The sequence below is a fragment of the Sus scrofa genome, chromosome 15, assembly GCF_054392235.1.
Source record: "Sus scrofa isolate SSC_HxYL_T2T_F1_AM1 chromosome 15, Sscrofa_HxYL_maternal_Yorkshire_Landrace_v2.0, whole genome shotgun sequence".
Taxonomy (NCBI): Eukaryota; Metazoa; Chordata; class Mammalia; order Artiodactyla; family Suidae; genus Sus; species Sus scrofa.
This window is the reverse complement of record NC_139397.1, coordinates 106,822,809-106,850,353: the sequence shown is the minus strand read 5'-3', so window position 1 is coordinate 106,850,353 and position 27,545 is coordinate 106,822,809. Positions and strand designations below refer to the sequence as shown.

Here is a 27,545-nt window from a genome sequence, read left to right as displayed (position 1 = left end):
ACCACATAAATTTCCTATTTAAGTAAGGAATGAATTGCTATTAATTCATTAAGGATGTATTTATCAAATGCTTAACTATTTTCCACACATGGTAAGTGATGGTTATTTAGGGTGAGAGAGAGATGCTAAGATATGAGTGTTTTCTAAATCTAAAAAATTCTATCCTTTTCCCTTCAAAAGAATTAAAAGTAATTTTAATTTTTTAATTTGAAATAATTGAATATCTCTCGTGTCTATTATCTGCAGTTCTCAACCACTATATGAGATATAAAATAAAGTATAGCACTAGATTCATAAAAGTATAATAAAATAGAACATGGAATTCCCATCGTGGCGCAGCAGAAATGAATCTGACTAGGAATCCTGAGGTAGCGGTTTCAATCCCTGGCCTCGCTCAGTGGGTTAAGGATCTGGCGTTGCCATGACCTGCAGTGTAGGTCACAGATGCGGCTCACATTCTGCATTGCTGTGGCTGTGGCTAGGCCAGCGGCTATAGCTCTGATTTGACCCCTAGCTTGGGAACCTCCATATGCCACAAATGGAGCCCTAAAAAGCAAAAAATAAAAATAAAATAAATAAAATAGGGAGAACAGCATAACATTAATATAATCTGCATGTGATAATTTTCATAAGAGTGAAGCAAAGCCAAATGGTATAACATCAGATAAAGGATAGATCATAAGGAGGATATAATGCCTTGATAAATTTGTGGACCCTGAGACTATGATAAATTACTTAGACTTTGTTTCTAAATCTATGAGAAGATTATTGATGCTACTTTCTTCTCAGCCCATTCCATGGAATTTCCTATAATGTTTTATGTTGCAATAATATTTCTAAAATTATTTTGAAAATATATATTTATGGAAAATGAATTTTCTTTTGCATTAAAACTGAACAGTTCTTTTGAAATTTAAAGGGGAGTTTTGTTTTTTGTTGGTTTTTTTTTTTTTTTTTTGTCTTTTTAGAGCCACACCTCTGGCATATCGAAGTTCCCAGGCTAGGGGCTGAATCAGAATTGCAGCTGCTGGCCTACACCACAGCCACAGCAATGCCAAATTCAAGCCATGTCTGCGACTTACACCACAGCTCATGGCAATGACAGATCTTTAACCCACTGAGCAAGGCCAGGGATGGAATCCTCATGGATACTATTCAGATTTGTTACCACTGAGCACCACAGGAACTCCAAGGGGAGATTTTTAAAGTACAGATAATATAGGTGTCCAACAAATACAGCAAAATAAATTATAAAAGTGTTATACAGGAGCACATGGTCATATTCAACATGAAGTTGATGGCACCAGAATGAATGAAATTTGCCTATCAGAGAAATTAACCTGATTAATATTCAAGGCATTCCTGTTATGGGTTATTGGGTTAAGAACCCAACATAGTGTCCATGAGGGCGTGGGTTTGATCCCTGGTCTCACTTAATTCATTAAGGATCTGTCATTCTGCCAGCTGCTGTGTAGGTTGCAGATGCAGCTTGGATCCTGTGTTACTGTGGCTGTGGCTATGGCTGTAGCTTAGGCCTGCAGCTGCAGCTCTGATTTGACCCCTAGCCTGTGAACTTCCATATGCCACAGCCATGGCCATAAAAAGAAAAAGAAAAAAAAAAGGGATTAAGATTTGATGGAAGAATAACCAGACAAAGAAGCAAGAGCATTTCAGTGTGAGGGTATATCATGGGCAAAGATCTCATGTCAGGCATAAATGTGGATTGCTTGGTAAAATAGAAAACTATTGTGGCTGAATTGAAGGTACACAGCAGTGTGAAAGATGAGATTGGACATAAAATAGGGATTGAATTTTGTGGGGCCATGCAGGCCATATGAAGAATGTTGAAATTTATCATAAGAGCACTGGGAAAACCATAAACATTTTCAATGGGAAGGTGATGTGTAGATTTGTTACTTAAAAAGATTGCCTGCTTTAAAGCAAAGAATCACTAGGAAAAAAATGTAAAAAGATAATAAATCGTTACATAGTACTACTATTTCTTTATTTTAGAAACATAAAACAGAACAGTTAAAACAATTTCTTCTGATGAAGTACATTCTTTGGTTCTCTCTCCCCTTACTGGTCTCTGTGAAAAAAATTTTTTTTCTCATAGTTTCCTGACCTAGTTATCTACTGAGATGTAAATGGTTCTCTTGTGCTATAAATTGCTCATCCAACTCTGGTTAGACAGCTCTAAACATTGTGGCTCCTTATTCCAACTCCAGCTTTCTCTAGGTCTTTGGATATTTTTAGCATCTCTATGGTTCATCCCTAAGCAAAGAATGCATCTATATCCTCTACAGAACTGTGTAACCCATAAGAGGCAATTATGTCACCTCAGATTCTTCTCTGTAGCCACTGCCTCAACCCATAGGTACTATTGTAGAATATGGCAAAAGGCCAAATGGAGTCCTTCATGGATTTCATCCAGGGAATTGGGTCACTAGTTCCAAGGTTCTCATGTTTCCTTTTACACTTCTGGAAGTTTCTACTGCATCTCCAGAAATATCATAGTATCCATCCACCAGAACCAGAAATATGCACACACTGAGTTTCTTCACATAAAAGTCCAAAAGTAAGGGCATAGATTTTTAGATAATATGCCCCCTGCCTTCTTCTGAGAATAGGATTTTCCCCAAATACCCCCATGATATTCTGAGTTCTCTTTATCTCTTGCTTATACTGAAACAGATATTCAATGGTACTAGTACACCCCATCATTTATTAATAAGAGACTAATAAATTTAGAAAAACCTTCTAATTTGACACTATTATATTGATAGGGTATTAAAAAAAAGCACCCAAAACATTTATTTTCATTGGCCACCAAAGCTAAGCATTGACTCTTGCTGTTATTTTTTTTCATTCTTTGCATTTCCTACTTCAACAGTTTTAGTTCTCTCCTCTCATTCTGTTTCTATCTTGTAGCATATATATGACATTAACACAAAAATTGTCAAATGCAGGAGCATTAAAAAATAAAGCAATTTAATATATTTCAAATGATACTTTATAATTACATGAGGAAAACAATGCAGTAACATGGGGTATCTACTGCAGTGATTGAGAAGGGAGAGGGTTATAAATGATAAAACTTTAGAAAGCTTTATTTTTTCCCATATATATTTGGATTTGGAAACACAATGAAAGCTTAAATATGGATATGGAGATATCACAATTAAAAATATGATGCATCATGAGTATTTCCTGTCGAGGGCTTTGAAAATGTGCCTTTTCTGATTGTTATGTAAAATCGAGTGTCAGCTGCAAGCTACTCATGATTGTATGGCTAAGTATAAATGATTTGACTGTGAGTCAACTTCTTTTGCATGTAGAAAAATGCCTTGTATCGCAATATTTCAAGAGCAATTCAATTATAGCATTTTTCAAAATCAAGGAAAGATTCTGAGTATGGTGGATTATTTGCAAAAACTGCCTCTCAGCTTCGTATTAATATAGATCATAAACACAGTTATTCTTATGAAATTTGAATTTTTATGAATTTTTATAAATTTGTAAAGTTGTCTTTGTTGTAACATTAGGTATATAAATTATTTTACCTAAAATAACTTATTTTCATAATCACTGATTTTATATGCTTCAATTTTAGTGAATGCTTAGATAATTGCCATAAATGATAATGATTTTTTTTTATTTAGGAGGAATTTTTCATACAAGAAAATTAAGTAGCAAGACCAAGATTATAGATAGAAACTTTTGGTAGCGAGAATACAAATTTCCATCTAATGATAACTGTATATTTCATTTTATTTATGCTGCATTTATTTATACTAAGTATAAATTTATAGTAAATTATAAAACTAGTTTTGAGGAAAATTTTTAATTTTAGCAATTAAAATATGTATGGCTAAATGACAACCAAAGCATTTATAATTTTTATTTTTTCCCTTTCAACATTATTATCCTAGATCCTCAGATTTAGTCTTCCAGCACTTTTAACCTTGTGTATAATATACAGTTCTATTTGAAACATGGGGTGTATTGTTTGTTTTGTTTCATTTCAATTCAGGGGTGGAATTTTTGAAAAGTGACAGGATTAAATTTATTTAAAATTTAATAAATTTATAAACTGCAGTATGCCAGACAGATAAAGCCAATCAACAATATCCTCCAATTTCCTCTTTTCTTGATCAGTGTGTGACAGTCTCATCTCACACCACAGTGTTTACCCAGGTGGTATCAGGTTATAAAGAATTATAAGGCTCTGAAGGAGAAATCACAAGTTATTATAGATCCTAGAGTATACATACTGAAGTAGATGAAAGTCTCTACACCTTGTCATGTAGTTAGTTATGGACTGTAAGTGTCCATAGTTTGCACATAACCCTCAAGTATCTTTCAACAGGTGATTATCAAATCAATTAAGCTGAATTCCTTAATGATAATTTGATAGCTCTAAAAACTTTTAGCAGATAAAGTGATGACAAGTTCTTTCATGTGTGAATTATCATGGATCTATAGTTTAGAACTAATTTAATACTAATCAATATATGTAATGTTGATTATGGTTAATTATATTCAATAACAACAATAAGTAGAAGGAAGAGGAGAAAGAAGAAAAGAAGAAGAGAAGGAGGAGGAAAGGGGAGAAGTAAAAGCAGTTATTGCTCACCCAAACACTTTAGCGGAGTATACAGAAAAAAGGGGAATGCATTTATTGCCATTCAGGATTCTACTTGTCCTTGAAGGGTAGGTAGATCCCCCTTTAGCCTGCAAGTGTTTTCAGGAAGGAGCTAGGCTGGACCTCTCTCTCTAGGGGAATCAAATGAAAGTCAAATCCAAAATGCTCAGTTGGTAACTTGAAAAGGCAAAAAAAAAAAAAAAAAAAAAAAAGTCTTGAATATTTTGGAGAATAATCCCTTGTTGGGGATAGGATAGTAAGAAGAAATACGGTGGAGGAAATCACAATTGGAAGGGAATCACTTAAGCCAGTATACAAATCTAAAAATGGAGGGGGGAAGGGAAACTATTTTAAAAGGGATGATAAGCACAAGGAACAGCAAAAGGACAAACATCAAGATGTTAAAAAATGACTTCAAAATCATAGAATGTGGGGAAGGAAAGTAAAAAAATCTAGACTCTCTTTTTTTATATGTTTGAGCCTATATGACTATCAGGCTAAAGCAAGCAGATATAGGAAGGGTTTAACATACTTGAAAAAGAGGGCAACCACAAATCAAAACCAAACATTACACTCACAAAAACTAAAAAGAAAGGACACAGGCATAAAATAAAAGGAAATCATCCTACCAAAGAAAGAAAGGAACAAAGGAGAAACAGAATCAACTGGAAAACAAGGTTTAAAATGGCAATAAATAATATTTATTAATAATTACCTTAAATGTCAATGGACTGAACACCCCAATCGAAAGACATAGAGTGGCCAATTTTATTAAAAAGCAAGAGCTTTACAATATGCTGAGACTCACCTTAGGGCAAAGGACACATATAAATTAAAAGTAAGGGGATGGGAAAAGATATTTCATGCCAATGGACAAGACAGGAAAGCAGGAGATGTAATACTCATATCAGACAAAATAGACTTTAAAATGATGGCTATAAAGAAAGACAAAGAAGAACACTATTTAATGATAAAAGGATCCATTTGAGAAAGGAATATTACAATCATCAATACATATCCCCCTAATATAGGAACACCCAGATACCTACAACAAGTATTAACAGACATAAAAGGAAAAATTGATGGGAATACAATAACAGTAGGAGACTTTAATGCCCCACTCAGATCCTCCAGAAGAAAATCAATAAGGCAACAGAGATCCTAAATGACACAAAAGAAATTTTAGACTTCAGTGATATTTTTAGGACACTACATACCCAAAAAATCAACATACATTCTTTTCAGGTGCACATGGAATATTCTCAAGGATTGACCACATACTGGGGCACAAAACTAACCTCAACAAATTTAAGAGTATAGAAATTATTTCAAGTATCTTCTCTGACCACAATGGCACAAAACTAGAAATCAACCACAGGAAAAGAAATGAGAAATACCTTGAGACAAATGATAATAAAGATGCAACCATTCAAAATCTATATGGGATGCCACAAAAGCAGTGCTTAGGGGGAAGTTCATAGTGATACAGGCCTTCCTCATAAAAGAATAAAAATCTCAAATCAACAACATAACCCACCACTTAAATGAATTAGAAAAAGAAGAATAAACAAAACTTAATTCAGCAGAAGGAAGGAATCTTAAAGGTCAGAGAGGAAATCAATAAGATAAAGATTTGAAAAACAACAGGAAAAAAAATCAATAAACCTAAGAGCTGGGTAAACAAAAATGACAAACATCTGGCCAGACTCACAAAAAGAGGAGAGAAAAAACCCAGATAAAATAAGAAATAAAAAAGGAGTACTCTCAATGGAAACTGCAAAAAGAAAAAAAAAATGTAAGAGAACACTATGAACAATTATACGCCAACAAATTTGACGACCTAGAAGAAATGGACAACTTTCTAGAGACTTAAAGCCGATCAGAACTGAATCAAGAAGAAATAGATCAACTAAACAGACTGATAACTAGAAATAAAAATGAATATGTAACAAAAACACTCTCTATGAACAAAAGTCCAGGATCAGATGGCTTCACAGGCGAATTCTACGAAACATACAAAGAACTTATACCCATCTCTCTTAAACTTTCCCGAAAGGTTGAAGAAGAAGAATGGCCAGCAGGCACATGAAAAAATGCTCAACATCACTAATTATTAGAGAAATGCAAATCAAAACTACTATGAGGTATCACCTCATACCTGTCAGAATGGCCATCATTAACAAGTCAATTTTTCTTTGTATGGCTGTTCACAGTTGCCTTATATATTGAAGTGCCCCTATGCCGATCAATATCAAAAAACAAACAACACAGTCAAAAAATGGGCAGAAGTCCTAAATAAACATTTCTCCAAAGAAGACATACAGATGGCCAAAAATACATGAAAAGATGTTTAACATCACTAATTATTAGAGAAATGAAAATGAAAACTGCTATGAGGCACCACCTTATACCACCCAAAATGGTCATCATCAAAAAGTCTGCAAACAATGAATGCTGGAGAGGGTTTGGAGAAAAGTAAACCCCCTTATACTGATGATGTGAATGAAAATTGGTACAACTACCATGGGAAACAGTATGGAGGTACTGCAAAAAACTAAAAATAGAACTACCACCATACAGTCTGGCAATCTCACTCCTCAGCATATATTTAGAGAAAACCATAATTTGAAGAGATACATGCACTCTGATGTTCATTGCAGCACAATTTGCAATAGCCAAGACATGGAAGCAACCTAATGTCCATCAACAGAGGAATAGATAAAGAAGAATAGATAAAGAATAAAGAAAGGTAAATAAAGAATAGATGAAGAATTGATAAAGATACAATAGACTATGTCTCAGCCTTAAAAAAGAATGAAATAAGAATGCCATTTGCAGCAACATGGATGGACCTAGAGGTTATCATCACCAAGTGAAGTTAGACAGTGAAAAACAAACATCGTATATGTGGATCCAAAAAAAAAAAAAAAAAAAAAAAAAGGATACTAATGAACTGATATACAGAAGAGAAACAGACCCACAGACTCTGAAAAACTTATTGTTACCAATGGGGACAGGTGGGGGTGGGTGGGAGAGATGGACTCGGAGTTTGGGACTGGCATGTGCACACTGTGGTATATGGAATGACTGGCCAGTGGGGACCTGCTGTATAGCACAGGGAACTCTGCACAATGTTCTGTGGTAATCTATATGGGAAAAGAATCTGAAAAAGAATGGATGCAAATCATTTTGTTGTACAGCAGAGATTATCACAACATTGTAAATCAAGTATACTTCAATATAACTTTTAAAAAATGTCTTCTCTTTTAGAAGATTCTTGGTATTGTTTCTGCAACATGCAATCAGACTAATTGGGATTTGAAATAGGTATTACTAGACATGGAATTTTTAGAAGAAATAAATTTGAAGTTCAAATATAATAGGATTCTGTTTTAATGGAATTTCCTGTATTGACATCTATAATTTCAAAAATTATCCTTTCTTGTAACTTTAATTTCACTTATACTCACATATTTTTTCTATATCCATTTCTTTTTCTATTTCTTTAAAAAGTGCTTAATATGCTTTTGGTATGCAACAGTTGAAAAGTCACTTAGGATCCTGTGATATTTGGTCCATATCCGTGTATGCACCATCAGTTATTTTTATGTGCTTTGATGTTTTTGAGAAATTTGTTCTTAAAAGTCTTGTTTTACTAAGGATTCAGAAACTGGAATAGCCTGAGGAATGTAGCAAAATATGGACATTTTCAAAATATAATTTAGTTCTTAAGAATGACATGAAATAAAGCTAAACAGTTTTGTAATCCTCATTTCTTGAATCAGTTCCCTCTGAAAGCTCAGTAAGAGCCTTTTCTATTTGATATGCATCTGTAAGTTTGATCAAAGAAATATACTTAAATTATGCAATTTAAAAAAAATTAGATTTCTTTGCTTTTTTTCAAACCACTCAAAGTTTTAACTAATAAAAGAAAAATAATTTCAAAGGAAATAAATCATTTATAGGTGGATTTTAAGCATTTTTTTTTAACTAATTGCTCAATACTGAACTTATTCTCTTTATTCTGTTTAAGAATGCTAGGAGTAATTTTAAATCTCGCCTTTGTTCTGAATAAATTTATATTAATTTACTCCCCAAATTATTTTCAGATATTCTTACTATTATATAAATTTATTGTGATCAATTTAAGTGTAATATATTTTGAGGATATGAAAACAATTTTAAAACTTACTCACATGGATTATGATGCACCCAAGTTGTCGTAGACCTATTTAAACTAAACATAAATCAGGTGTTAGGATTAAGTTAAATTTAGCAGATTTGAACCTATACAGCACTAGATATTTCCCTATCAAATTCATTAATAAGCCAAACAGTTATTAGAGCTTTTTGATAAAGTTTTGTGAAGTCCCTCTTTCTTTTCTTTTAGTGACAGTTCAAAGGTACAAACTTTTGTAATTTTTTATTTTTTTTCTTTTTGCCTTTTCTAGGGCCGCTCCTGTGGCATATGGAGGTTCCCAGGCTAGGGGTCTAATTGGAGCTGTAGCCACCAGCCTATACCCGAGCCACAGAAATGCGGGAACCACAGCTCACAGCAACACCAGATCCTTAACCCAAGGCCAGGGATCAAACCCACAACCTCATGGTTCCTAGTCGGATTTGTTAACCACTGCTCCACGACGGGAACTCCAAGAGGTACAACGTTTTAGACCGAGTTTTTAAATATACCCTGAATGAATTCACTATAAGAGCTATTTTAGGAATCATCAGTATAACTGGCTCTTCAACTGTTAAGGTTACATGATCCATAATCCTGTCAGTTCCTCTGCTCTGTGCTTGCTCTCTCTCTCTCTTTCTCGCCCTCTCGCTCTCTCTCTCTTTTCTTACCTACACACAACAAGGATCTAGAGTTCCCTTTGGTTGCCTCGGAGATTGAAATCTTGATCCCAATGATGATCACAATCAAGAGTCAACTAGCAGTGTACAGCTAGTTTTATTTATGCCCTCCAGGAAAGAGGGCCACCCTGGGGTAGGGACTGGCTGGGCTGCAACTGGCTCTTTCCTTATGTCTCTATCGTGGACCTGTTTGGGGACCCTTACTCTCTTGTCTCAGGCCCACTAATATCTGTCCCGCCTCTCTGCACGTGTGTAAGGCTGAATGTTGTTGTTTTAATCTCTGTATGGGGGGGGTGCATTTTGATGCTCTGATTGGTTCTGGGTGAGGACACCTTATTTGCATGGGAAAAAGGTTATAAGGAGGTGCTCCAAAGACCATTCCTCTGGTAATTGCATGTGTCTTCATTATTTGATCCCAGGCCTCCTCTTTTTGGTAATGATAAATGGCCCTTTTTGAATCACCCACAAGTCCCTATCCTATCCTAACAATTCCAAATCAACATAGTTCTCCAACCAGAAATTGTAAGTTCTTGTTTCTGATATTAGCATAGCAGAGGTGATTGAATCCGGCACCTTTAAGAAGTTATAGATTGCACAGTAGTGGGGCAAAGCTTTTTTTTGTTTTATAAGAACTCGTTTTATGAGAGGTATGGTTTTATTTTGCATAGGATGCACTCTAGTAAAGTTTATCTAGTAAAAGTTAAGATCTCAAGGTTAGATGGATCTAGAAAAGCAACAGTAAAAGTGTCTAGGTGGGTAGGAATTTAGCATGAAGAAAGTTCTATAATAAATGCTAAATGTATGCTTCATGTTTATAGAGCACTGCAGTAAAAGAGAACCATCATCAGGCAATAAAGAGAAGATAAGCACAAAATGCCTCAAAACCAAAAAGCCTGACACATACTAGCAAGTGCTAGTCCTGTAGGCATATTCCGCCTAAGTAACCAGCCTCAATAGGCAGAGAGCCCTCCAGGAATCTCACTGAACCCAAATTCAAGTCATAAATCTCACTATAATCAATAAACAAAGCTGACAAGCTAGTACAAACCCCTACAAATCTCCTCAGATCCATGGTCACAAAGCAATGCTATTAATCAGTATGTTTCATATCTTGACCAGAGGGCAATGTCATCCATGTGTACTTCCTATTTCAGTAAGAGAGTTAAGGCTAATTCCAACCTCCTGAAATGAATCCTCACAGAATAGGCAACCTGCCAACTGATAGTCAAGGCCTTCTTATGACAAACTGCCCATTCTTAGCTTTTCAACAACACTTGCCTTATAAAATCATATAATTAGATAATCAAAAGCTACATATAAATTCAAAATGTTTGTAATAACCAAATGTTTGGCTCTGGTATGGAATTTTACAGCTAAACCATCTAAGCACTAGGATAAAATTTTTCATATTTTTGTACTAACTGTAATTTTTTTACCTCCCTGCTATACAGCTTTTTGTACTTTATTGTATATATCTGCTAAATGACTGAGAAAACAATCAATCTACCATTAATCATTTCTAAGTCTTCAGGCCAATTCTCCTCTGTAAGGATAATATCCTGGGGGGGGGGGGGGCTTTAATTCAATCTCCCAGTTCATATTACAAAGATTTCCCAAATTCAGACATTTGAAAAGACTCACCCTATTCCCTATAGCCTGCTTATGTAGGTTTTTATTTAAAAGCAAATGAAAGAGAGAATATAGGCAAGCATTAGTGTTCCAAGAAACATTCCATGAGCAAGCTCTCTAGGAGTCTTAATTCACACATGCTTACCTTGCTCTGTCTCCAACTTGAAAGCACCAAGATCTGTGCAAAGAATGTTAAATTTGGGAGACCTCAAACCGTAAGTCCTCAGCAGTGTTTTAATACTTCTCTGGCTACATAACCAGTCAGACTGACTTAACTGGTTAGGCTGATTGCAAACCATCAGTAAAGAAACTATGTCTGGGTCTGGGGGATTTCTAGGGGTAATTTATTAGTTTAAATAAATCATCACAAATTCCACTGCACTTCCCTTAGTCAGGGGTCAACCCAAACATTTAGGAGTCCTCAGAATATAGTGTCTCTAACCTACTTGTAACTGAACTCTGTTTCAGTTATTATGGTAATGACTACCCATATTATCATATTAGGTTTATAATACATATATTCATATAATACCAGTATTATAAAACTGCAGACTATTGGGTAGAAGATAGAACATCAGAAAGAGAGCACTCATAGTAGATTTTGTTATTGTTTTTGTTCCTGTTGTTACTATTTTACATAGAGAATTAGTACAAAATCAGCAATAAAACTTGAATCACAGTCCATTGCATCTTGACACCTTGCAACATGAATTTCCTGGGATTTGAAAAGTGTAGCTCATTTATGAAATAGTTATTCTATATATCATGCAAAGAAAACAGTTGTTATATCCTACAAATAGCAATATATAAAATTTCTGATGTGAATTATTTAGCTCTATTATTAATGTTTACTACAAATCAAAGTTAAACACCATTTAAAATTAATATATATTTTAATGAATAGGTACACTATTGACATGTTTTAATTATTTTAGCTTTGTATATGCTTTCCATATTTTTTCCATAGCACATTATATGTTCCTACTTCTGTAAATTTTATTTTTAGGAAAGACAGAACATATGTTTTTCAAAATCTGGATATCCCATTTAAAAAAAATTGTACCTTTTATGTTATAAAGATTTAGCTCATTATATCCCTTTAAGACATCTAACATTTGCTTCAATGAAGCCATCCATGCTTTGTTTATCTCCTGTATTTATCAAAAATAACTTTTCTGTCTCTGAAACTCAAAGATTTCAATTAATTTCTATGTAATCTTCTTTATTCTTGAATATTAATTTTTCTCAAGGTTATTATTCATGCTGTCTTTCAACAGGAAGAGATAATTACAAAACCATGATTTATATTTAAAGACATTATTTAGTATTCTATCATATGAATTGTTTAGATGATAATACCAGTGATACCGTATAAAAAATCAAGTTACTAAATTGGATGGCTATAAAAGTCCAGTAAGAAATGTTTTTCTATGTGATACTTAACAATAATGTTTCATTCTAATGCATTTATTTGATGCATTTGATTTAATTTGCTCTCATAAAACAACTTGTTTTAGTTGCTGAAATTTGTTATTCTCTTTTAAGAAAGCCTCCTTTTGCAAAATATTGATTAAATATGTCTATTATAAATATAACATAAATGATTAATTTGAGCCAAAATTTCATCTATGAACCATGGCACATGATCCAAATATAGCATCTGTGTTTGAAGTACAGAGATCAGAATCTCCCCATCAAGAAGCAATTTGCAATCATGATCTGTGTGAACTGAATTCAGATATTATATATGAAATTGAGATCTATGATTGACAGGCATCTCAATCTAGAATTATATAGTTATTAAGATTGAAGTTTATGTAATTCACAATGTCATAGCAAAAAATTATCTTTGGGAAAGGAAGAAATGAGAAACAAAGCCAGATTATGATGCAGTTAATGCAAGTAATCAAATTATATTTTGTAATATAAAAAGCATTTGTCAAACTTATTTAAGGTACTTTATTAGTTTAAGAGTAGATAGCTTAGTTTAAAATAGCGTATTTGAGGGAGTTCCCGTCGTGACTCACTGGTTAACGAATCTGACTAGGAACCATGAGGGGTTTGATCCCTGGCCTTGCTCAGTGGGTTAAGGATCTGGCATTGCTGTAAGCTGTGTAGGTTGCAAACGTGGCTCAGATTCTGCATTGTTGTGGCTCTGGCACAGTCCGGTGGCTACAGCTCCAATTAGACCCCTAGCCTGGGAACCTCCATATGCTGCAGGAGCAGCCCTAGAAAAATCAAAACAAAAAACAAACAAAATAGCGTATTTGAACAGGCACTGGCAAGAAAGAAAGATTAAAAAACAAATTTTGCAGTGTTGTCTCTAAATATTCAAAAGTTTGATATCAGATAAGCAAACAACTGAATCATTATTTGAGATTCTCATTGTTAACTTTAGATATATTATTAGAATATTAAATTGTTTCAGTTTTTGTTTATAATAGTTAAAAAGAGGTCCTAAACATATATCTCCAGGAGAGGAAAGGGCAAATTAGTTCTAGACCTTTGGCCCATAATACTAAAGTTCAGAGGCAAAAAAAAAATAGATCAAAATTTTCTTTTAGGAATATTCCAACTTCAGCTTCTTCCTTGCAGCTACTCTTGCTGGATTACTGGGGGGAAAAAAAGAGCATACCTAAAGCTTAAGACCCAAATTGACTTTAAAACATTGAAATAAATGTTTTATAGGGCCCAGTACAGATCTATCCATATCAGAGTTCTCTTCATTCAAAAAGGAATAAGGAGAAAAGTATTGAATTAATGGTCCAGTTAGAGGATATGCCACAAGGATATGAACAAAGGATGAAACAAAAAATATGAGTATCAAATACAAGTAATATACATATACTTTTAGAAAAGTATAAACACAGAAACCAAAGTAATTCTTCTCTTCAAAAATATTCATGTCAGGTATTTTTTTAATGGAAGCAGCTAAGATGCCCCCAAATATGGAAATATTAAATAAACTGAGATGTCCATACAGTGAAACAAGAGAAACTTTAAAACTGATGATAGGGGAAATGATCGCAAGTGATGTTTAAAATCAGTTTAAAAATACTGTGTGTATGAAATATTCATATTATATGTATAAATATATCTATTTAAAGATTAAAAAAGATGATAATAGTGATTCTTGTGTGTAGTACATTTCTGGTTTATTTTTAAAATACTTTTCATAGACTTTGTTTTTAAACTTCCTTTATAATAAGTAATAAATTACACTGTAAATCAAAAATAGATATTTTAAAAGAGACTTTAATGGAAACATTGGAGCAAAAAATCATGAAAAAGTAACCCATGGGAATGATGGTTTACTATTAAAAGCTAACACTAAAGAAAACTCTGTAGTGCATTTCTGCAAACAGGAAAGAAGAAAGTATTACATTACCAGCACATTGAGAAAACAGGAGTCATAAGGCACAATCATAAAACATATGAAACAATCTTAGGTTTTTTTACTTAAAACTGCCCCTAGGAGTTCCCACCATGGCTCAGCGGGTTAAGAACCCGACATTGTCTGTGACAATGCAGGTTCAATCACTGGCCTCACTCAGTGGGTTCAGAATCTGGTGTTGCCACAGGCTGTGGCGTAGGTCATAGCTGCAGCTCTGATTAGACCTCTAGCCACAGGTATAGCCTTCAAAAAAGAAAAAGAAAAAGAAAGAAACCTGCCCCTGAAAGCCATTTGTCTCTGATCAGGTTAAAATTTGGCCAGGTTGCACAGCTGTTCACTCTTAGTTAACAAAGCTCCCCTATTCACTTTAATGCTAAAACAGTCTTGCTTTGTAGTTAATATACCCAAACAGGTATAATACTTAATACTCTCGATAAATTCAAAGTTGAAATTCTTCCATAGTTCAGCTAGACCAGCTTGTCCTCCTTCTCCATCTCACTTCAGAGTTGGAGAGATACTGGGGAGATGTAAATGATAAATCTTTCTTAAGTTCTTTCATCTGCAGTTCCAATGTAAAGGAGATACAAGGATATTTATGATTTCTCCTTTGGCTTTTGGGCCAAATAAACTCTTAATTGGGACCTTCTCTTTCTCATTCTCTCTCCTTCTCTAATAGTCTATGATGAACCTAACTCTTTGGCCAGCCATTAGTAGGAGTATTTTCCAAACCCACCCCAGATCACTTTATTGCCACAAACTCCAATTTTTCCTAAGCAGGAAAATACAAGTCCATTTTTTCCTGAAATTTCCAAATTTCAGTGACATCTATCAAATTCTCCAAGTAGTCTTATATAAATTTTTTATCACTATATATGAGGTAAGGGGAAGCATGACCTCCTTACAGCAAGTTTATAACTTTATCTTGAAAGCTATTTCAACTTAAGCTTTTATATCACCAAGTGTTTGAGAAGCCAAGAGCTCCAGATACAGTTTTTTAAAAGTCTTTTGCAAATGTGGATAGGTCGAAAAGCACATCATCATTTATTTTACTATTTCTGGCTGAACAAGGGGATGGGATGATAGGGCCACTTTGATATCAGTAGAAGTTTCATATTCTCTCCAAAAATATGTGTCCTGTATGGACCTGGTTTATGCCTTCTACAGACTAGCTCAGCACAACCTGCTATTAGGGCTACTCTTCATTGACTTATTTCCCAGGCAATACCTTCACACAGTAGTTTTCATCATCCCCACAGTCATACCATTGTCTTAGTCTGTACTGAGGACTGAGAAGCAGACTCCCATGGCCTCCATTAAAAGCATCCCCAAAGAGGTCATAGAAACTCCAGTGCCAAGGAGACCAAACCAGTGTAAACTCTGTCTTCCCCTAGATGCTGTTGGGAGATAGTCAACACGATTCAGAAGTATGGAGGACATAACACTATATAGGATGGGCTTTATCTAACTGGAGACAGGAAATAGGACTGTTCAATGAGCAGGGGTTTTAAACTGCCTCTTTGGAGATTGAGCAAACATCTAGGTTTTCTTGGGAGTTGGAAATGCTTGTATTTGCTTTTCCTCCTTCTCCACCTAATTTCCTTTTCTCCTATGTTTTATTCATTTGAAGGACATTCACCAATAAAACATTTGCATGAAAATTTATCTCAGGCTCTGTTTTCCAGGGAATTTAGGCTAATGAACCCTGAAAGTAGGTAATTTTCTGAAAAGAATTTAAGAGATTATTATGAAAGGAATGTGAATTGCAGATGGTCAAGAAATTACAAATGCCACTGACATCATGTAATAGCTATTAATATCCTATAGAACTGCAGTTCTGAGGAACACACTTCATTTAACTTTAGACCGGTTGTCTATTTCAAATCTGAAATTTTAGGATTTCTTATTTTATAAGTAGATCTATTATGTTCAGAGATGCTGTAAATCCAGTCATTCAACCTATGAAAATTCCAAGCAGTCATGATTCTGACTTTAAAAATGAAGATATTAAGCAGCGATAAAATTAACAGCTTTTGTACAAGGATATGTGTGTAGCAAGAATCATCCACAATGACTTCCATCTATTTTTGACCTCATATCACCAGAGCACTAAGCCAGTAACTGCTCAATGTCAGAAAGATGAGCTGACCTAGAGGAAGCAAAACACTAACATTGGCATCCAAAATGCTATGTGTTGAAATATCATCTCAGCTTGCACCTGGCACATTGGCTCTACTTGCTGACACTGAAACTGAAAACTGAAACTTGGCATTATCTATCAAAGTCTAGAAGGATAAATGTTCAATATAGAATATAATGCAATCAGCCTTTAATTATGAGGACAATTCTCAGAATTGGCATTAACACTAAAATGACAGTCTCTGTATTCATTTAATAACTATACCCTAAGAAAAATACTAAAATGATTTCTTTGCATTAATAACTTCAATTCAGTGAACTTAAAATTTTGGAGCAATATCAAACTACTAAGTATAACTCAATTGATGTAAGAAGAAAAATTCATAATTATAAATATGTCATAAGCACAATAATAATATCCTGAATGTGTTATTTTGTTATTGTCACCAAATAACCAAAATAATTTGTATACTCATAATAGGAATAAGTAACATTTGTGTAGTGCTTCTGCTGTGTCTGGAAGTATCCTGAGTGCTTTATGCATTTAATTTCCTTCATTTCCTTGTGGTAGTCAGACTCCAAGATAGTTGTCAGTGGTGCTCACATCTCTGGTATTAACACCTTTGTGCAATACCCTCCCACATTGTACTAATTTGTTCAGTATGACTAAGAGCATTGCAGAGGAAATGATGGTATGTCATTTAAATCATAAAAAGCCTGGGCTTCCATTTGGGGCTTCCCCTCTCTCTCTCTTGCTCACTCTCTCTCGTCACTCACTCTGGGACAAGCAAGTTTCAGTGTTGTGAGCATCCCTATAGAAGAACCTATAAAGAAAAAACTAAAAGCTCTAGTCAACAGCCGGAGAGGTGGTGGCCTGCCAACAAGTTATACTGGATGGGACTTCCAAGCCTTGTTGAGCCAGGAGATGATTGTAGTCCCAATAATTTGACTATAACTTTGTTGGTAACCCTAAGGAAGACCCAGCTAAACCACTCCTGAATCCTTAACACTCAGTATTTATGTGAAATAATGTATGTTTTCGTATTTAAGTTGCTAACTCTGGAAAGTAGGTACTATTATATCCTAAACATCACTTGTTAAAAATAGTTTTCTTTTCTTATTAAATTTTCTTAGCACCTTCATTGTATACCCACTGATAATGTATGCGTCTGTCTCTAGAGTCTCTACTCTGTTTCATTTATTTATCTTTGCCAGTCTTTAGCCGTCTTGATTACTGTAGCTTTTACTAAGACTTAAATGTGGCAAAGCAAGTTCTCCAGCTTTATTCTTTTTCAAATCTCTTTCAGCTGTTCTAGGTCCTTAGCTTTTCCATAACATTTTATAATTAGTTTATAAATTTCTACACACAAGCCTGCTGATAATTTTATATGTATTGCATTGAATCTATACATCAATTTGGGGAAGATTTAACATCTTAAAAATACTTTTAATTCATGAACTTGGTTTATCTCTCCATTTACTTAGGTCCATTTTATTTTTTTCAGCATCATTTATTGTTTTCAGCCAAGAACTGATGCATAACTTTTGTTAGATTTATTCTTGGTAACTTTTGTTTTTAGAGCATATCCCTTACTACTCAGTCTTTATTTCTACTATCACATATGGTGTTTTCCACTGCCTCTCTGTATTTCATATTATTCACTGTTATGTATGTATGTATGTATGTATTATTTAGGGCCATACCTATGGCATATGGGGGTTCCCAAGCTAGGGATCAAATCAGAGCTGCAGCTGCTGGCCTACACCACAGCCACAGAAATACAGGAACTGAGCTGTATCTGTGACCTACACAACAGCTCACAGCAAAGCCAGATTCTTAAACTCTGAGTGGAGCCAGAGATCGAATCCACATCCTCATGGACACTAGTTAGGTTTGTTGCCACTGAACCACAGCAGGAACTCCTATTCACTGTTATTTAAAAGCAACAGTTTGAGAGAAGTTTATAATGTTCATAGTTATCAAATATTACTAATAAAATATAAAACTCCTCATATTTTAATAACTAAAACTGGAGAGCCATAAAATTGAACTGTACCACATTGCCCCTTTAAAACTCACCTCTTAATTTCCTCTATTATTTTCTTAAGCTAGCTGTAGGCATATTTTTATTGTTTGTATTACTTCTAAAATATGCTATATAGGAGTTCCCTGGTGACTCAGAGGATTAAGGATCCAGCTTTGCCACTGTTGTGGCTCATGTTGCTGCTGTGACACAGGTTCAACCACTGACCCTGGAACTTCCACAGGCCAGGGGCATGGCAAAAAAAGTAAATAAAAATAAAGTAAAATATAACATATTTTCAGTAGTTCTCTTTATTTAAGAATATTGTGCTTTAAAGTAACTTTGGCATAGGCCTCAGCTGCAGCTAAGATTTGACCCCTAGCCTAGGAACTTCCATATGCCACAGATGAAGCTATAAAAAGAAAAAAATGTGATTTAATATTTAAGAATTACTCATTATTTATAAATTTTAAAATTAAAATTCTTTGCAGATGTGGATATTGCTGTTGATCATTAATTAGGAGTTGCATAACTCATTAATTTGTGGTACAATGTTACAGAATTCATTCTTCTGCTAGGCAAATGCTAAAGGGCACAAAAGGAATTGGAGTTAAGACTGAAAATAGATAGTGGCAAATAGCCAATAATTAGAACCAATAACCATCATGTTGATAGATGGTCATTAATTGAGAGTACTGCAGAGCAATGCAACAAAGTCAAAAGGATTGTCATACCAGCAACAGCTTATAAGGAAATGAAACAGCTTCAAATATAAAAGCTTCATGATCAAAATCAATGTTTCCCTTTGGTATGCGAAAGTCCTAGTAATGTACCATCTAAAAAACATGTGAAAAGAATATACACTTGTGACTCCTCTCTCCTTTATGCTTTATTTCATTAAGTTTATACTCAAAATCTCCCAGGAATCTCTTTCAAAATACATGTGAAGAAGTTCAACCCTCAATGCAGCTAAATCTTGTGGATCCCAAGGCACATGTGTACTTTAACAAAGGCTTCCAAATGCCTGACACAATAAAGAATATTACATTTTATGTAAACCACAGAGAACCCCTAGACATAGGTATTATAAACCCCACTTTCCATAAGAGGGAAAAGGAGACGTAAAAAGGTAATTAATAAGGAAACATCTACTTATTGTACTTATAATCACTATGCTCAACTGTGCTTCTTAGTCAGTAATGGTTTATGTAGAATTAACTAATGACCTCCAACCCTGCCATTTCATAATCTGAAAAATGGTGCCATTGGAAGCACATGCAACATGAATGACAAAATTCCCAGAGGAAGCAGACTGTTACACCTGAATGACAGAAGTCTCACAGAAAGTTGATCACTACACTTATTCTAGCATGATTGTGTTATGCTTGTATAACTTCCTCTTCCAACTCTGCCCTCCTGGAAGCCTTGCATGTGCGACTACACTACACCTAGGCAAAGAGGGCTAGGTGGTCACTCTTGCCTCTCCCTACCTTCAAGATTTTGTGGCACTTTCATGAGAATCTACTTTCCATTAAAATGGGGGAAACTATGAAAATCGCACCAACCCCCCCTCCACAAAACAAAAACAACCTAGGAATAAACCTGACCAAGGAGGTAAAAGACTTATATGTTAAGAACTACAAAACTTTATTAATAAAGCAAGTTAGAGAGGATACAAAGAAATGGAAAAATACCCCATGCTCTTGGACTTTAATAATTAATATTGTTAATGTTAAAATGGCCATACTACCCAAAGCAATCTACAGACTTAATATGATCCCTATCAAATTACCCCTGACATTTTTCACAGAACTGAAACAAAAAATCCAAAATTTATATGGAACCATAAAAGACCCATAATTATCAAAGCAGTCCTGGGGGGGGTGGGGCAAGGAAGGACACCTAACTCTTCCACACTTCTGACAATATTATGAAGTTACAGAAATCAAAGCAGTGTGATATTGGTACAAAATCAAACATATAGATCAACAGAACAGAACAGAAAGCCCAGAAATAAACCCAGACACCTACAGTCAATTAATCTCAACAAAGGAGGCAAGAATATAAAATGGAAAAAGACAGCCTCTTAAGTAAGTGTGCTGGGAAAACCAGATAGCTGCATGTAAATCAGCGAAACCAGAACACAAACTCACATCATGCACAAAAATAAACTTGAAATGGCTTAAAAACTTAAACATAAAACATGATACCATAAAACTCCTAGAAGAGAACATAGGCAAAACATTTTCTGACATAAGCCAAACAAATGTGTGCTTAGGTCAGTCTCCCAAGGCAATAGAAATAAAAACAGAAATAAACAAATGGGACTTAAACTTACAAGCTTTTGCACAGCAAATAAACCATTAAAAAAAAAAAGACAACTTACAGAATAGAAGATATTTGCAAATGATGCAATCAAAAGGGCCTAATCTCCAAAATATATAAATAACTCATACAACTCAACAACAACAAGAACAACAAAAAAACCCAATTGAAAAATGGGCAGAAGTCCTAAATAGACATTTCTTCAAAGAAGACATACGGATGGCCAGTAGGCACATGAAAAGATACTCAGCATCACCAATTATTAGAGAAAAGCAAACCAAAACTACAATGAGGTACCACCTCACACTGGTCAGAAGGCCATCATTATGTCTACACATAACAAATGTTGGAGAGGTTGTATAGAAAATGGAACGAACCCTCCTACACTGTTGGTGGGAATATAAGCACTGTGGAGAACACTCAGAAAACTAAATAGAACTACCATATGATCCAGCAACCCCTCTCCTGGGCCTATATCCAGACAAATTTAAAAAGTTTACATGCACCCATGTGTTCATAGACACATAATTCAAAATGACCATGACATGGATACAACCTAAATGTCCATTGACAGATCAGTGAATTAAGATGATGTGGTGCATATATACAATGGAATACTACTCAGCCATCAAAAAGAATGAAATAATGCCATTTGCAGCAACATAGTTGCAACAAGATATTCTCATACTAAGTGCAGTAAGTTAGAAAGTGAAAAAAAAATACAATATTATACCACTTATATGTGGAATCTGAGATATGGCACAAATGAATCTATCTTAAAAGCAAACTCACAGATATAGAGAACAGACTTGTGGTTGCCAAGAGGTGGGGGGAGAGTGGGATGGACTGGGAGTCTGGGTTAGCAGATCCAAACTGTTACTGTTAGAACAGGTAAACAAAATACTACTGTATAGCACAGAGAACTAAATCCAATCTCCTGGGATAGATCATGATAGATTTTAAGAAAAGAATGTGTCTATATATACACACACACACATATATATGTATATATGACCAAGTCACTTTGCTATACAGCATAAATTGGCACAACATTGTAAATCAAATATACTTTTCAATTTAAAAATGTAAAAAAAATGAGGAAACATTTACATTATATTGTAAAACTCTCCTTTTTGGATATTACTCCAGGAATAGATAAAAAATTTCACAGTTTTACCCTCAGATTTTAGAAGGAAATTCCAGAAGTATGCAAAAAGTGTTTATTGTTAGCAAAGAGATGGCTTTTATTGGGTTTTCTGTGATTTAAAGAGAAGTTCATTTCTGCCCATCTTAGCTACTCAGTTTAACTTTTAATTTCACACTTTATTGCCTTTATTTTTGCTGTTCTGATCACTTGGACTGTTCAGTTATCTTTGTTATGCTTGGTTAGCAGCTATTTACTTTGGCAAGGCAGTCTTTCCTCAAACAGTATCCTTCCTGATTTAGTCAATATAGTCTATTTCACTTAATATTCTAACAAAAAGTAGTATGGAGAACTATAAAGAAAAGAATCCATCCATACACCAAAAATTAGTCTCTATAGTTTAATTAATGCCTATGATTTTGAACACATAACTATTTAGGCCTTCTTTAAGTGTTTTTAATGGCAAAGTGCATTTGTCATTAGATAATAGAACATGCTAATATATGACAGAACATTAGTCAGTGATTAATCAGTAAATAACTAAATTTTTAAAAGAATGAAGAAAAACTATAGCTGACTACTTCTTCAACTTGTAAAAGTCTTGCTTTTATTAAATTTCCATGTGTTGTATACTTATGACTACATCATAAATCTCTGGCAGGAGTTCCCAAATCACAAATATTACAATATAGAAATTTTAATTTTGTCTTAGCAATTTTATTAAAATATAGCATTCCCAGAAGTTGTTACCATAGAAGTACATTACTGACCTTCAAAAATAATTTCACTCTTCAGACAACAAAAAATATTTTTCCCTCAAACCATACAGTTTTCTTCTTATTCTGCTGCATACACTCAGAATTGTGAGGCCATATTTTCTAGTATCCTGAGAACCTGCACCTACATTATAAATTAAGGATTACTTTGGTCATTTTAGAGATTCTTTATAAACAAAAACTTAAATTTTTTCTTGAGTTTTCCCAGCAGTTCAAAAGAAAGAGTAAATCAAATGAAAACATAAAATAACATTTATTCTTCTCTGAATGTTTCTAAGAATATTAGAAAGTTCTAGTGGTTGGAAGGGAAAGAGAAAGTATTACAATAAAAAGTATCTCTGAAGTTATGGGAATTCTCTACATCTTTTATATTTATGGAAAGTGACAATAGGATAACGACAACAGACATTAGGTGTTCACTTGGTGCCGCAGTATGTCCCAGGGACTATGCAACATGCTGAGGAATCAGTTATGAGAGAAAGCATAGTCTCTGAACTCAGTGATGTTACAACCTTATAAATCCCTAAAGTACTCTCATCAGATGATCTTAGATATAAAAATTCCAAAGCAATCACATAGTTTCTTAACTTGCCTACATAGTTTTAAGAGCTCACTTACTCCCCAAAGTAAAATTTGTTGTTGGCTATTTCCAAAATGTCTGCTAAAAACTTGAAAACCAGGGTTTTTGCCATTTTAATTTAAGGATATTTCCCAAAAAGACATACAAACAATTTTTTTTTAATTCTACTTCGTACATAGGAAAAGAAAATAAATGTTCTAAATTAGGAATACCTGACAGGAGAAAAGAAAGTTCATTATTAATATGAAGGCTACTTTTCACTCTTTAATTCTTACAAATATTCTATTGGCTTGTTTTATTACTCCCCTAACAGTCGTTATTCATACTGATGTGACACTATATTTGTGCTTACCTCAATTCAAAACTAAGAGATAATTGACCTACTCTGATAAGTTGTATCAGGAAGCTGGAGGGATGTTTCTAATAAAAGAATTATTACTCAAGTTAAATATTATGGTTGTTGTGTGTGAATAAATACTGCTGAAACCTTTCAGCTTCTGACTGCTCTCCCTCATAATATTCAGAAATTTCAATTTTCACTTTGGTGTAATAATAACTTACAAAATATAGCTAGTCTCTTTTTTAATCTTATTGTTTTTGAGATATCAATAGCTTGCCATCAGGCAAGATATATGAGGTTTTATTTTACACATTGAAGAAATAAATTGTTTTCTGTTTGTATAAATAACTTTTAGTTTCCTTAATATTTTTGTAACCCTAGCGGTGTCTATACTATTAAAAATTAAACTCTGAATTACATAATTTCTAGAGCCTATTTGGCCAGAATTTACTGATTAAATAAAAAAATAAATCTTTAGACAATCTTGTAACTTAGTCCTCTCAGCTCATACCGAGGATTTCTGGAAAACAACTTAATCTCTTCTGTTTCATAATGATCCATCCAGGCTATATTTATGCTCTCACAGTAGTTACAAAATTTTCTTTATTTTTCCTTTTAGACCATTACATACTGAGAGAACTTAACACTGACACAATATCCATAAAAGAGTTCTTCAAGGACCTATGACAAACAGATGTAAACTGCATCCACTTATAAGTGCTGTTTTATATTTAGGACACCAGAGCAACTGGAGATACTAGAAACATAATACATTATTAATTATCAATATGTAATATAATATAAAATGTGTCTTGAAAATTTTCCTGTGTAGTATTTACTAAGACTCACAAAATAAATCTTTATCCAAGAAATTACAAAAATATTATATTCAAATTGTAAACACCTATTCTTTTTTGTATGTATTTGGACAAATGTTAATATAATGTTGATACCAATATATATATTGATATGCAGATATCAATATATATAGTGTTACCTTAGGGAATTCATATTTTTATGTCATTATCATGTTCAAGAATATACTAACATGGATAATCTGCTGATCCATAAATTTATTGCACAAGCCAAAATTAATTATATGCCTGTTAGGTGTATTGCTCATATTCTCATAAGTGATAGAGAAAAGGCACAAATAAGATGAAAAAATACGTTACAGCATATTTTTAGGCAAACATTAAGATAAAATATTTTTAATTCTCTATGATTTTGCATTTGATTTCCGGTCTGTCTATTGTGTCTCATATCTCCAAAACCATTCCTAAAATGCCATTTAACAAAAGCAGAGAGTAATCTCAAGAGTCCCTGGAAGTGTTTGAGGCCACACATAAAATAGATTTTCTTCTTCCCCTAAAAGCCTTTGTTAGGAGATTCCTACTTGCCTGCTATGTCTCTTCCATCAGGCATACTGGCCATTGATGTAGCAGTTTACCTATCAGTTACTTCTGAGCATTCCTCAGGTCATTAAGTTATTAGAACATGATGTTGAGGAGCAATCTGGTTGTTGAACATGAAAAAATTTTTTTAATTGCTTTACTTTACATACTCTGCAAATTGTTTTTCATATTGTGGATGTTTTTTAAAAAAGAGGGTGAAAGTGCTGATACCTTTCCACAAATCAACACTGTATGCCACCAAATTAAATTCCCTTTATTAACAGGAATCCTATCTAAATCTTTTACATAATGTACAGTAAACTAACTCATGAGTGGTTACGAAATGCCACACAGCTGGATACTCCTTGCAGATCTGCTGAAGCATGCCTCCTTTAATCAAGGGCATTTGGATCTTCCTTTAGAAGCCTTGCAGGTATTTAAAGAATTTGACCACAGCAATTACCAAGCTCACACATCACACAGTTTCATTAAAGATTCTTTCCCTCCTCATTATTATCAGCCAGACATCGCATAAGAATTCTCTATGAGTACTTAGAGGAATTTTCTCTTTTATTCTGCATTTCCAGTAGGGTATACTATCTGTCAGAGATTATTGTATAGTTTTGGTGCTATCTGCTATATTAATGTGAGGACTTACAGAAGCATGGGTCTCCCTAAACATGGCACTGATTTAATGAATTCTGTGACATCATAGAAAATAGCTTTTACTTTAGTATAAGATGGATTCTGTTTTCAATTTGGAACTTATTCTAGAGTTTTTGACCGTAAGGGAAAACCATGACATTTTTCATTCATCCAGAAGAGATAATACTTAAGTGATAATATTTAGCAGAAATAGTTGTCATATTAGTCTCACTTTCCACCACCTTTAACATCACAGGAAAATTATGATTTGTCTTTTAAGTTATTATTGTTATTATTATTAAAAGCTATTATAAAAACTTGTTTGTGATTGTCAAATGTCCAATCAATCATGGAGTTTCCCAATCTTATCTCTACAGCAAAACCTTTTATTAAAAGTTTAAAGGCAGGGTTTAGACTCAAGTGGATAGGAAGTCCTTCCCATGAGAAAGTTCCCACAGCTCTGTGAGGTTCTAGGACCCTAAAGGAGGACAGAACGTCTTGATCCACAGTTCCACTAAGACCATCTAAAATGAAAATGAAAACACCTGAAAAAGAGATCAGGGCTGCTGAGGAATGGGGAAATGAATACAGAACAGGATAAACAGCAAAAATTAACGGACGTTTTATAGCTAAAGTAAATCACTACTTCCATCTACCACATTATAGTTTTAGGTTCTCTATAAATATGAAGAGCCATTATTGTTTTTATTAACCAACATTAAAAGGATAGTTTTGCAAATGAGAACTAACTAGACAAGGAGTATCAAAAGTTGCAAAATTTGTACAATTAGGGTAGACAAGATGATTTTGTCTTTGTAGGAAAACAATAATACTAGCAGTAACAATAATAATAATTACTGCTAGTATTATTATTAAAGCTACCTTTAAACGAGCACATATTTTAATCCAGACATAAAGCATAATGCCATCTAATCTGAAAGATAATAGTAATTATAAAAAGCAATAATAGTCAGAACTGCTCAAGGTAGGTAGTAAGCAGAAGAGGATCCAGATTTTCTTGGACTTGAAGATTTTAATATGGAAAGGTAAAAATAACGTAAAATTATGAATACATAATTAGGTACAGGATCTTAGATTTTTTATTAGCCACTTGGTTACACTGCCTCTAAAAGGAAGTATTGTAATTATCATAACATTACAGATAAGAAACATAAGACACCAAGTGTTGGTAGCTTGACCAAAATCACCCAGCTGGTGAATGTTAGAGCTAAGCATCAAGCTTAATATTGTGTTTTCAATTTATAGGTGAGAAATCTCTGTCTCAATGAGCTTATGTAACTGCCAGAGGCCACAGAATTATTGAGTGGTAGAGGCAAGATTAAAACCCAGATATGTCAAACTCTAAAGTCCATACTCTCTGCACTTTGATGCCAGGTTATGAAGAATTCTAGCACAAGATATTGAATTTTTTGGGTTTTTTTTTTTTTTTGATCCAAAAAATCAAACAAATGAGAGGTAGCCTGGATCCTGAGGGAAGTAAGGCTAATTTCAAATATGAAGTTGCTATTTTATGAGAGCACATTAACAGAGGTTATTTTTGACATGTTTTAAATCGGGTATCTTTAGATCTTTATTTGCAACACAATTTTATATCTACCAGTCATCCATTATGTCATACAGCACTGAAATATCTAA

General features: G+C 34.0%; 1 long non-coding RNA gene across 14 annotated transcripts in view; it reads right to left on the bottom strand.

Annotated features, from left to right (window-relative positions):
* The window catches only part of LOC106506297 (uncharacterized), a 476,882-nt gene that overhangs the window by 20,618 nt on the left and 428,719 nt on the right, over positions 1–27,545 (bottom strand). The window contains exon 5 of one of the 14 annotated variants that reach the window (XR_014829351.1): positions 8,842–8,882. The exons of the other annotated variants lie outside the window; for them this stretch is intronic. This is a non-coding gene — a long non-coding RNA (uncharacterized LOC106506297). The remainder of the gene's footprint in view (positions 1–8,841; positions 8,883–27,545) is intronic. 14 annotated transcript variants of the gene reach the window in all.